Source organism: Nanorana parkeri, unplaced genomic scaffold (assembly GCF_000935625.1).
Source record: "Nanorana parkeri isolate BGI_ZX_2015 unplaced genomic scaffold, ASM93562v1 scaffold1042, whole genome shotgun sequence".
NCBI classification, from domain to species: domain Eukaryota; kingdom Metazoa; phylum Chordata; class Amphibia; order Anura; family Dicroglossidae; genus Nanorana; species Nanorana parkeri.
The window spans coordinates 111,716-123,090 of record NW_017307310.1 but is presented as its reverse complement, the minus strand read 5'-3'; positions in this window follow the sequence as shown (position 1 = coordinate 123,090).

The window sequence follows — 11,375 nt, the reverse complement described above, 5'->3', positions numbered from 1 at the left end:
GGAGTGGGATGGCAGCAAGTGCCCTACCACTAAGAGGAAAAGGAAATTAACGGCATTTCCATGTACAATTTAAATTAGGGATGCACCGATACCACGTACCAAGTACAGATACTTTTCGCGCTCCAAGACTAGACTAGAGAAAAATTCAAAAGTTAGGAGGCCGCTGTCATTTGTAAGAAGCACACGAAGCTCCTGGGATTTGTACATCTCTGTTTTAATGTAGGATTTTGGTTTTATAAATATTACAAGTTCAAGTATTGATACATTTTTGTTTATTCTCATGTGACACTTTTTGTAAAACAATACAGACTAATGATTTCAGGACAGTGGTGGAGCGCCAGAGTAAGGTCCCAGCTGCAACCGCTGCCACCCTGGTAGTTGGTGAAAATGCCAAGTATTGGCACTGGTATCTGAAAAGTATTGGTGCATCACTAATTTAAATATCATTACGTTTGGCAGTACAAGAATATATCAGAAAAAAACTTTAATTGGTTTTAAAATCTGCGCTAGAAATGACATTTTGGCAACGAGACAGTAATATACAAATGGCCCGCATTATGGGGACTTTGATAAATGAAGCCCATTACGATGTCGCTTATATTGGGGCAATGAAAGAACACGAGATAAGTATTCTTGAATCAGCAACAGTGCTGAATCTGCCCAAGCCATGACTCCGGAAGATGTTCTTACTTCTGCAACCTCCATCGTTACATCACTGGCCTCTCCAGCTCATGAGATACTATGGGGTCTATTCACGAAGCTGCCGAAGGATCTAGCCGTAGCTTCTGCCGATCCTTCAGCTAGCTTCGGCCAGCTTCGGCCAGCTCCGGCCCCAGGACCCCTTCGATTCAGTAGAACAGCTCCCGAACGTAGTCGAGCCGAACGCATATGCCTCGGCTCGTTTGAGCCGCGCTGAAAGCCGAAGCTGGCCGAGCGGCCGGCCATTGGCCGGCCGACAGCCTGCTTCTGACAGGCTGAAATCAGCCGTACAAGCCTGAAGTGAATAGCCGAACAGTGTTCGGCTCACTTCACTTGGGGGTCGGTTGTTCACTCGGCTGCCCTCGGCAGCTTAGTGAATAGAACCGTATGTTTCAATCTAACAAGTTGTAAAATAAGTATCTGCTCATTTTAATTTGCTACTTTATTTTTGAGTGATCATCACTAAGGCAGTGCAGTGAGATAACCAATTAGAACTTCTGGGAACATGAAGTTTCTAAAGAAGACAAGCTATTGTAAACTGAGAGCAGCTTGTAATTATTATATCTACAAAGGAAAAGACACACAGTCTGGTTTAAACATTGCATATTAACGTACAGACGGTGTTTATAATCACAAGACTAGAAGCATATACTGACCTTACATTCTGCAGGGGTTCATTAATGTCCGTATTCACTACAGTGCAAGGGGGGGAAAAAGTCTCAGGCTATTGATTTTAACCACCCAACTATAATAAACCTTAAAAAATAGGTAACACAAAAGAATTCATACATTGTACCTTACATTTTTCAGCTCAGTCATAAAATAAGAGCATTCCTTCTGAAGATACTAATCTTTTCCTAATAAGCATCCACCAGGAATGGGATCCCACTGTGAAGAAATGGAAATCTTAAGTTCTTCATGCTACTGGCCCCATGGAGCTCAATTCAAGCTCTGTTTAATCTATAAAAATCAATATTGAGTATGTGTGCTATAGGATCGCTCTTTCTAAAAGTATCTAGTCGCGAATATGGGACAGATACAATAGAGCAGCCAAGCACATGTAATTTATCCAACAAATTTACAGCACTCCAACATTGATTTTTTGCAGTTTGCAAGCCACCGAGCCCAGAAAGAAAGATCTTATTTAAAAGAAAAAAAAATACTCGAGGCTACCTAATGTCCAACATCTTGCCTTCTGGATTTTTTTATTGTTATCAGCCAGATACACATTACAGATCATCTCTATACATTTTTTAATGTTACAATCTGTTTACTTTAATGAATACAACACAATGACTTTTAAACATCTCATGGCAGAGGAAGTTTTTCACAATCCACATACCTATGACGCGATTTGATGTTTAAACCCATCTTTTTGCATGCTGCTAACTTGAAAGAAGGAATGAAAAGAAAATTGTACATATCCAGAAGGCTGTATTTTTTCCCCATAACATATTAAACTGTACAATTCAATGACTGGAATAATGGCACAGAGATACCAAATTTGCACTGTAATTATAACTTTGCAAATCTCTATTAAAATGAGGCACAGAAATATTTCCAATTGGAAGTAATTGGAGTTATTTAAAAAATGACATATGTTTTGCCATAACAAAAGCTAGCAATATGTTTATTTTTTGGGTATTTTTTTTAAAAGTCCATGTGTTCTTGTTAGGTTTATTTTTTTACATTTCCAGGAGATTGTTTCAGATAATCTGTAAGATGATGCACGGATGTTTTTGGTGCAGTGAGTTGAGAAAGCATGTTCACAGAGAACAGCTAATTGTATTGCTGGCAATGTTATGATTGCCATAGGATGATAAAAATATTTTCATTAGGGCACAATATATGTAAAGTAACAAGTGAACCTACCATATGTGAAGCAAGGTCACAAGTAGACTTAAAGTCACTCTTTTGCTTCTCCCCCAAAATCTAAACGCTGGATCCGTGCAGTAGAAGACTATGAATACTTACCTCTTTGGTGGGCAGCGAGTTTAAACTCCTCTGTTTTCCTCGGGCATAGTGTCTTGAACAGTAATGTTGAATGCCTGCATCCCAACCATGCGCCATTGTTCCTCCTGCCAGCTGTTACATCACTTCTGAGTCCTGTAGTGACATAGTGGTTGGAGGAAGGCACTACAGGGACACTGTCATTCAATGCTTCAGGAAGTGGTGAATGCTGAAGACTTTGCTGGAGGCTGCAGCATTAGGCGATAGAGGAGTTGGTACTCACTGCCAGCCACAGAGGTAAGTATTCATAGTCTTCTATCGCCAGTGTTTAAATTGGTTTCAGAGAACATGACTTTAAGAATGCAAATATTGCTTTGGCTTTTTACATTTATGCCGCCATTTTTAGTTAATCAATATTGTAAAATCAGTGGTTTTGGTGTCAAATGCCACAGCAGAAAGGTGCTTGGACCTGAGAATTTTTCATTTTAACCTGTAGTTTGATCTAATTATCTAACCATGTTAGTGAACTGTCAGTGAAACCTGTTTGAAAAATATCTTTGGATTTATAGTGATGAATGTCACAATGTCATAGTGAGGGAATGCCCCATTTGGAAATAAAATCTGTTACTACTGATTTGGACCTCCCTGTGGAAATATAGAATGACCATATTCCAACACCCCCACTGTAAATAGCTGTGAGGGTCTTTATTCTGCTCTTTCACATGATACTAGATGTTACCAGAAGGTAGCATCTATGAAATTTGAACTCCCGGTCCTAGGGAAATAGGGGTGCAAGAAAATGCTACATGGTCACTGTGCTAAGGACGCCAGACCTTTGGGCCTTAAAGTTATTTTATGAATGAACATAAACTTTGGGAGAGTATTTTTTAATATAACTGAACAAATACATAAAATATATGTATATTATATCTTATACAAACTGGAGGATTAACTGCATTGCTACACTTTCTATAATGTCTTTGTTGTACTTGTTATAATATAATGCTTTTGCATCAAATGGAAAATGCCAATGCAAGTGTACTGTAAATGCAGTGTGTTCTATTGATAATTCCATTAAAGTGATAAGAAGAGCTGTAGGAGGTGTCTCGTAAAGATATAATGTGACACAGTGGCATGTTGATCAAGTGATGTTGATCGTTCCTCAGGGACTGTAACACTTAAATCAGTGCGATGGGAAAAATGTCATTCTCAAAAAAAAAAGTACTTTATATATTCAGCAGGTTTTAAAATACTACAATTACAAGTAGTTTATATGACGGGCAGGCAATATGGCTAGAATTTAATCAATATTATTTGGCCATAAGTATTAATACTGAAAACCTATAACCTCCACTGTCATATATGTCTCGTCACTCTGTAAATCTTTACCAGCTCTATGCTTATCTATTGCAGGCCAATGTATTTTCTTATCGAAAAGGGAAAGTGAGCAATCTGACAATACAGTTTTATCGAATTTTTTCAGCTGAAACCCACATGTCATTCACCATTCAGCCATGCTTGGGGTTGATTGATGGATTGGTTTGTGACAAATGAAACTCAGATCAGCGGCTCTGTACCTTTTCCCCATCAGGGACCAGAGTAAAGCACAACTCTGTAACAATAGTAGGATTAGGGATGCATTAGCTCTGCATCGACCCAGGCCATCCACTCCCATCAATACTTCCTACGTAATAACCTGCAGCTATGATAAGAAAACAATGGAAGAGAAAGGGGAAGGAGAAAACAAATCAATAGAAGAAGGGAAAGTCTGAGAGATGCCTTGCTCAGAAGGAGAAAAAATATTTTGCTGAACTGCAGGCATAATGTCCACTGACATGAAGACAATGCAATGTCACAGTTTATCAGTGACAAAACCAATTGAAAGAGTTGTAAGTAGCGCACAACTGTCTACTGTGGGGTGTCCCATAGTAAGACTGCCTATATTAATATCTTAACAATGAACACATATTCAGTTAGTATACATTGTCACAATAAGTTCATTTGACTGACAGCAGTCTAACTTTAGGAACTGTAACAAGAGAAATATGTACACAAATTTTCAAGGAACAAGGCAAGAAATGCAATTCAGTATTGATAGTCTGCTATCTGGAGACATATCTATATTTTAGTAAAAAAATGGAGCAATCACCTGTAAGATTATCTACTGTTTATGTATAATGTATTGTTTTCTAAGCTCTCTGACCCTATGTACTGTTTATACACATATAAACAATATAAAAAGACAATGCCAAAAGATATGAAAAAACTATTTAGCAATTTTTTCTTTTGTGTTTTGGTAGAAGTAGAGCAGACTCAACATAGGCTACTGTGCCTAACACAACTATAGTCAGCCCATGCCAATTCACAGACAGTTCCCAGTTTGAGTCACTACAACATTCTTGACAGGCAGTTAGCCAAGAAGGTGGCAAACCATTGGATTATTGGTGGAATATTGCAAACTGATGGGTAGAAGAGCCTAATACCCGCTATTCCTGGTGTGGTTGGGAATGTATTTGTTTTGGTCACTGTCTCTTGATGAAGCTTCCTACTGCTGAAGAAAATATGGGTATGGAGGAGGTAGTGCATTCTTATGGTCCTTTTGCCAATCAGATTCCAGAATGTATGGCTCATGTTTCAGGTTAGTATTGCATTGGGAAGGGGGAGCGGTCATTGTGCATTTTTTACTGAAAACATAAAACAAAAAGAAAAAAGCCAGTGGTATAAAATGCTGGATGATTGTGTTATATTCGGGAACCATTGTCTCACTTAAGCCCTCGTTCACACCTGAACGTTTTGTAGCGTGTTCTACGCTCGACGAACGCTCTACAAAACGCTCAAAAATATAAATCCTATTGTATTCAATGGTCTCGTTCCAACTTTGGCATATTTCCGTCCGTCCCTAACGCGCTACAAAACGGCCCACGCCTGAAAAGGTACAGGTACTACTTTGGGCCGTTTTGTTGCGCATTTCAATTGGGATACAGCCAAGTAGCCTTCAGAAACGCGCAACTTTTTTACAGTGAATCGCGGTAAAAAAACGCGTGACAGACGCGCATATGCAATACGCCTAGGTGTGAACGAGACCTTAATCTCCCTGAGCTTGATCAAATGTAAACTTTAGTGGATAGATCTACTAATCTCTGTCTGAGATCATTTTTGTACATTAGCTCAAGCCATGTTTGTTTGGTAACTTTAATCATCAATAAATGTTACCAATACTTCCGTCAATAATGCAGATATCTTCGACTTAGTCTGCTAAGTGTGCAAACAGTTTAATGAATAAAGGAACTTCACATATGAGCAAGGTTTATACGTAGTGTGTGGTAATGTTGATTACCTACTGTAATAACTATCGTAAATGTCAAGGTTAAAATATGAGAGCTGCCACAATGACTTGCTTTTGAAGGTAGAGACTCCAGGGCTGTCATCCTTCCCGAGTTTTAGTGGTTAGTGAGTCACTGATCCAGAATAAACATGTGCATATCCAACGTCCTGACATGCTTGTCTCATGACAGCCGCAATGTACACACCTTCAAACATATGAAAGCAAAGGCAAACTCCTAGTATTAATGTTTCACGCAGCAGGCTTACTTTTTAAAGTTTAAATTTGCCCCTATTTTTACTTTGCTAAAGTCCAGCTTTGAAGAATTGTTAGGAATAAAAGTTTTTAGTTGGTCTATTTTGCCAAAAAAACCTTTGCCCCATGCCTCAAGCACTTTTTCTTTTCCTATGTACACTGCACAAAGCATGTGGAAGAACATGCATTTCCTGTGATCACTCCTCGTTGCACTCTTTTTTTTGCATGCTCTCTATTCTTTTCCATTGATGCCTCAGAATTCAGTAAAAGATGACAGACACAAGCAATAAAATCTAAGGATTGCAAACACTGTTATTTCAAGTGAAAGTGAATTCCTAGTTCGCCAATATTTTGAGTTCTTAATGCAGAATTTACCTTATTTTAATTTTGTGATGCACCTCTCACATTTCAAATACTTGCTCTTCCATGTTTTTACTATTTTATTAAATACAGAGATCTTTAGGTTATTTACTGGAGAGATCTCTATGTTTGACTCAGTCCTATTCAGCCTCCCTGTTTAAAAGAAATTTGTATGGATACATATTCAGAGACTGCCATTCTACTGCAAATATAGTCTGACTATCCCTGGCTTCAGGGTTTTGATTCTCTAAACTGGAACATACATACTGATCAGGAATGTCAAAGCTCCTAATCTGCATACTAGTTCTAAATCAGTAACATTGAAACCTCACCATGAGAACCAGGGAACTAGTATTTTAAGAAAATTAGGTCAGCAATGGCAGCTTCCATACTTTCCTTTAAAGGTTACATTTACCAATTATTGAAAAAAATACACTACACAAGGAGTCTCTACTCACAAAAATCAACTACACAAAGAGTCTCTACTCACAAACTTGCATAGTGAGCAAGAGTGGTAATGCACAAACAATTTGTAGTACTGCAAAGTTGGAAGCAGAGCATATGAATGTGATCAGCAAATGTGACTGCCTTCATCTACTTAAGGAATTACAAAGTACACATAGAAAGAAACAATATCATGCTATGAAAACATTATTTACATGAAGGTAATCTCTTCACATGTATACCTAAATACAGATGAAACACTACATCTTCCCTTTATTAACTCATTAAGACATAATGGAAGCAAGTCATAGAGGAACCAATTAGTTTCTCCCTTTCATGTTTTGAGATGTTGTGGCAACATGAAAAGGAGAATATGGTTTATTACTATGAACACAACAAACACTTTCCTTTCAGACAATTACCAGACATTATATGTAAGCTGATTTCTTTAATATAATAGCAAAAAGATACATTATTAGCTGGCATTTGTGGCACATTGTAGCAAGCTAACTGTGCTTTGGAGCAGATGACATTCTTGTCGACATGAGCAGTGAGTTGAATCCAAGTAATTTATCTCACTGCTCAACACAGCAAGAATTTTCTCTACTTATTGCTACGTGTCTGATGGAATACTTCAAGGGTTATTAATTTGTAATATTATAGACAGTTTACATTAATAAATGGTATGTGACATCTATATTTCAGCTGATAATCCTACATTAAATTCACTCATCCTAAAATGATTTCCATGGCAGCTCATGCTTTAAATATAAATGGATCCTCAGTATTTAATGTAACATGAAACTAAGTACTACCATTTAATCCTTCATCTTCCATTTAAATGTACCAAATGTGTGGTTGCTAAATGAATGCTTTTACTCTGGGTGAATACAACAGTAGTAAAAGATTGATAGTGTCTATTGTGAAGTGACTATGCAGAACATGTGTGGTATAGGAAATACATGGCATGGTTTTCCACTTCTTCAACCTCCACCCAAGTTTCCTTTAAAGAGAATGAGGTGACCTCAATACTGTTGCAAATATATCTTACCTGTGACTTCTACAGCTAAGTCACAATGGTGTGTGTCTAGGGGAGGCATCACACCTATTTTGAATAAGACTCTATACAGGATTCATATAGGAGCAAATTAGCAGCCTGATCCATCAAAATGATAAACCCTGAACTGTCAGCATTGTCGACTTGTGCCTATGGAGGAAATAAAAGAATATGATGGTCTAAGGTCCTTACAGCAGTCCTGTAGGTTGTTTTTGGAGACTATAAATTCTGTATTTCACACTTTGATGCATGAGCACTGATTTAGTAAAGGATCCGAACATGTACACTTTGCAATGTAGGTTTTTGGTTTAAATATCCAGTCATATGCAAGTAAGTTTAAAAAAAGGATTTTTGGTTGCACATGATTGGATAAGTCAGCAGTCTCTCTTCATTCAATAAACCAAGTGTAAATTCCCTTTGCTAATTGAACAGCATATACTCCTTAAAGAATTAACCACATGATACTAGCCAGCGCTTTCTATGCTTCTCAAGTCCCACCAACAGCTTGTGGATATCCATACAAGTAACTAATTTGCAATGTTAAAGCACTAATTACGCCACCTGTGTGCATGCTGTGGTTCTTGCAAAGCATGAACTGTTGGTGGGAAACATTGAGTTTAACCAAACACCTAGTCCATTAGCAAGCACTGTGTTGAAGGGCAGCAGAGGCTGGAAGATGTCCTCTTCTCTTGGATAGCACATTACATTTTGTCTTTAAAAAAAAAAAATATCTCTGTAATTAAGATAAACAAGACATATAACCTTTTGTCTTTGTAGATACATTCAGCAATAAAACAGAAATAGATTATGGATTGGTCTGATGTCTACCAATTTTAGGAGCTAAGGTTAACTGTCAAGTATTATTCTTAGCACAAAGGATTGAATGGCTTATGGAAACAATAGATGTAGGATGATCATTGCCCAGACATTAGTCAGACAGAACACAATCCTAATGTCATTGGGTACCAGCACACAAAACAGCCTGATTTTTCTGAGCAGAATAGTCAATGTCTTTATCAGATTGCTATTGTTTGCTCCAAGATGAAACTAGTAATGGGGGTCTCCGTATATTCCCTGCCCATCCACTCATGCTTGGATGAACAGAGCGTGCATGCACTTGTAATGCATCCAAGTAGTTGGTTTCTACCCACACTTCGTACAATTTATATTTAGCCCATCTATAGGTTCAAATATATTAAAAAGGGAGAACCCATCTTGCAATCCTGTCACCCACAGTGCACTCCAGGTTGCACACTGTACACCGAGCACCCAGGTTATGAAATCTTAAGCTTCCCATGGACAGAAGATGGCAGCTGGAAAATCTGATCACCATCATCACCAACCAGCACCCTAATATTGACAGAGCGCACATGATTTTGCCCCAACAGATACCTCCATTGGCAAACCTATCTCACAGAAACAGTGGTGGCTGGCCAGGTAAATGCACCCTGGATGATCTATTTTTCCCTGAGCCCATGGGCATGTAATCATTTTGCAATGAGACCATACTCAGCCCATGTTATTATCACCAGACACTAAGGATGGCCCATAGACATGAGATGATCATAACCTTATACAAATTTCATTTAGTTTATTCATACAATATTATGCAATAATGTAGCTAGTATAGGTATTAAAATTAAAGAATCTCTGCTTCTGTAAGGTACACAAATCCCGCAGGGAGTCATTTATGAGCAAGTTCAGCCTCACTCCAAGACAATGTACCTATTCTTTTAAGTCAATTGCTTTAGTTTTGCCTTTCAAGAGTTTTGTCAAAGACCACATATTTAAACAGTTTCTATGCAAATGTAATAAAATATAACCGAGTTTTTACAAAAAGGTTGTTTATCAGAGAGAGACACCATGAAAAACAGTAGTCAACTTTCCCCTGGAATACTATGTGTAAACACAATGTTGTTATAAACGTCATAATAATTAAAATTTACTGAGTTTAAAAAATGTTTAAAAAAAAAAAAGGTTAATGCATGCTAGAATATTACATTTTTTTGTATCTACAGCATGTGACTACGTGTATATTTCTTTAATTCATAATTATTACTTTAACTCACAAAATATACTTGAGGGTTTTATTAAACATGCAAAATATCTACACTTGTAGAATAGATATTTATTCTTTAGTAAGACTGTTTTGAGAATAAAGAACAATTAAGCAGACATTCACAATGTAGTGTTCTAATGATCTTGAGTCAAAATTAAATACTGATGCCATGGTGTGGTAGAATTATGTTCTATACAGAAACTAAAATGTAGAAAAAAAACTCCATCCTGGATATACACAAGATTAATTTGTGGGTGCTGTGCCTGTACTGGGTTTGGTCACATTTTAAAGGATGTCCATTTGTCATTGGCCTCTTCTCATTTGTGTCTTGTTAACAAGTGCATAAGTAAACGAAGCCTGTAATAATTGGCTCTGAGTTACTAATTAATTAATTAACTTCAGTCTATTTTACCTAACCTTAAATAATAAGCATCTTCTTTGGTCCAAGCAATAGGACTGACAGGTCGAGAAAAACAGTCATGTAGCAAAGCTCTTGAAAATTAATGAGAAACTGAGGAAGAATCAATGTACATTCTGCTTCCTGAAAACCGACACAAGACAGATACAATAAAGAATGAATACATACAGTCAAGTTAGAAAAATAGGCTTGAAAAAGTGGGCAAATTCAATTACAGAAGTAATTAGGAGATATAGGGGAAGTCTGCCTTTTGGGATTTTGCCAGAAAACATGAATTAATAAAAGTGAATAGAAAGCGTCCATACAGTAATTAAGAGGCAATCACCTATGCCAATGAGTACCTGGAGCAGCCTGGAAGCTATTAATTCAGCGATCAAAAATATTTTTAGGTGATTAATACAGCAAATTTTCTTTAAAAGACCAATGCCTGAGGAGATATCAAGACAATAGCACCTTATTTGTCATTCTGGCATTTATATAGCTAATTAAATTCTACAGTTTAGAAAAAAAACCCATACAGCCTTATCTGGGCTAATAAAAAGCAGTATTTAATCCCTACTTTGCTGAGGTATATTAACCAATGATTCAACAACAAACATATTTTTTCATGTCTGAGATTTTTTTTAATTGTTGTGATTAGGTGAAAAGATTTTGAAAAGTTTTTTTTAAATAATTTGTTTCATGATAAAGTTTAATAACAGTTTAAGACGGAGTAAAAGGGAGTTTTATTTTTGAATAATATTGGTAGCATAGGAGTGGTGCGCTTAAAAGTGTGGAGAACAGCCCCTGTATATATATATATATATATATA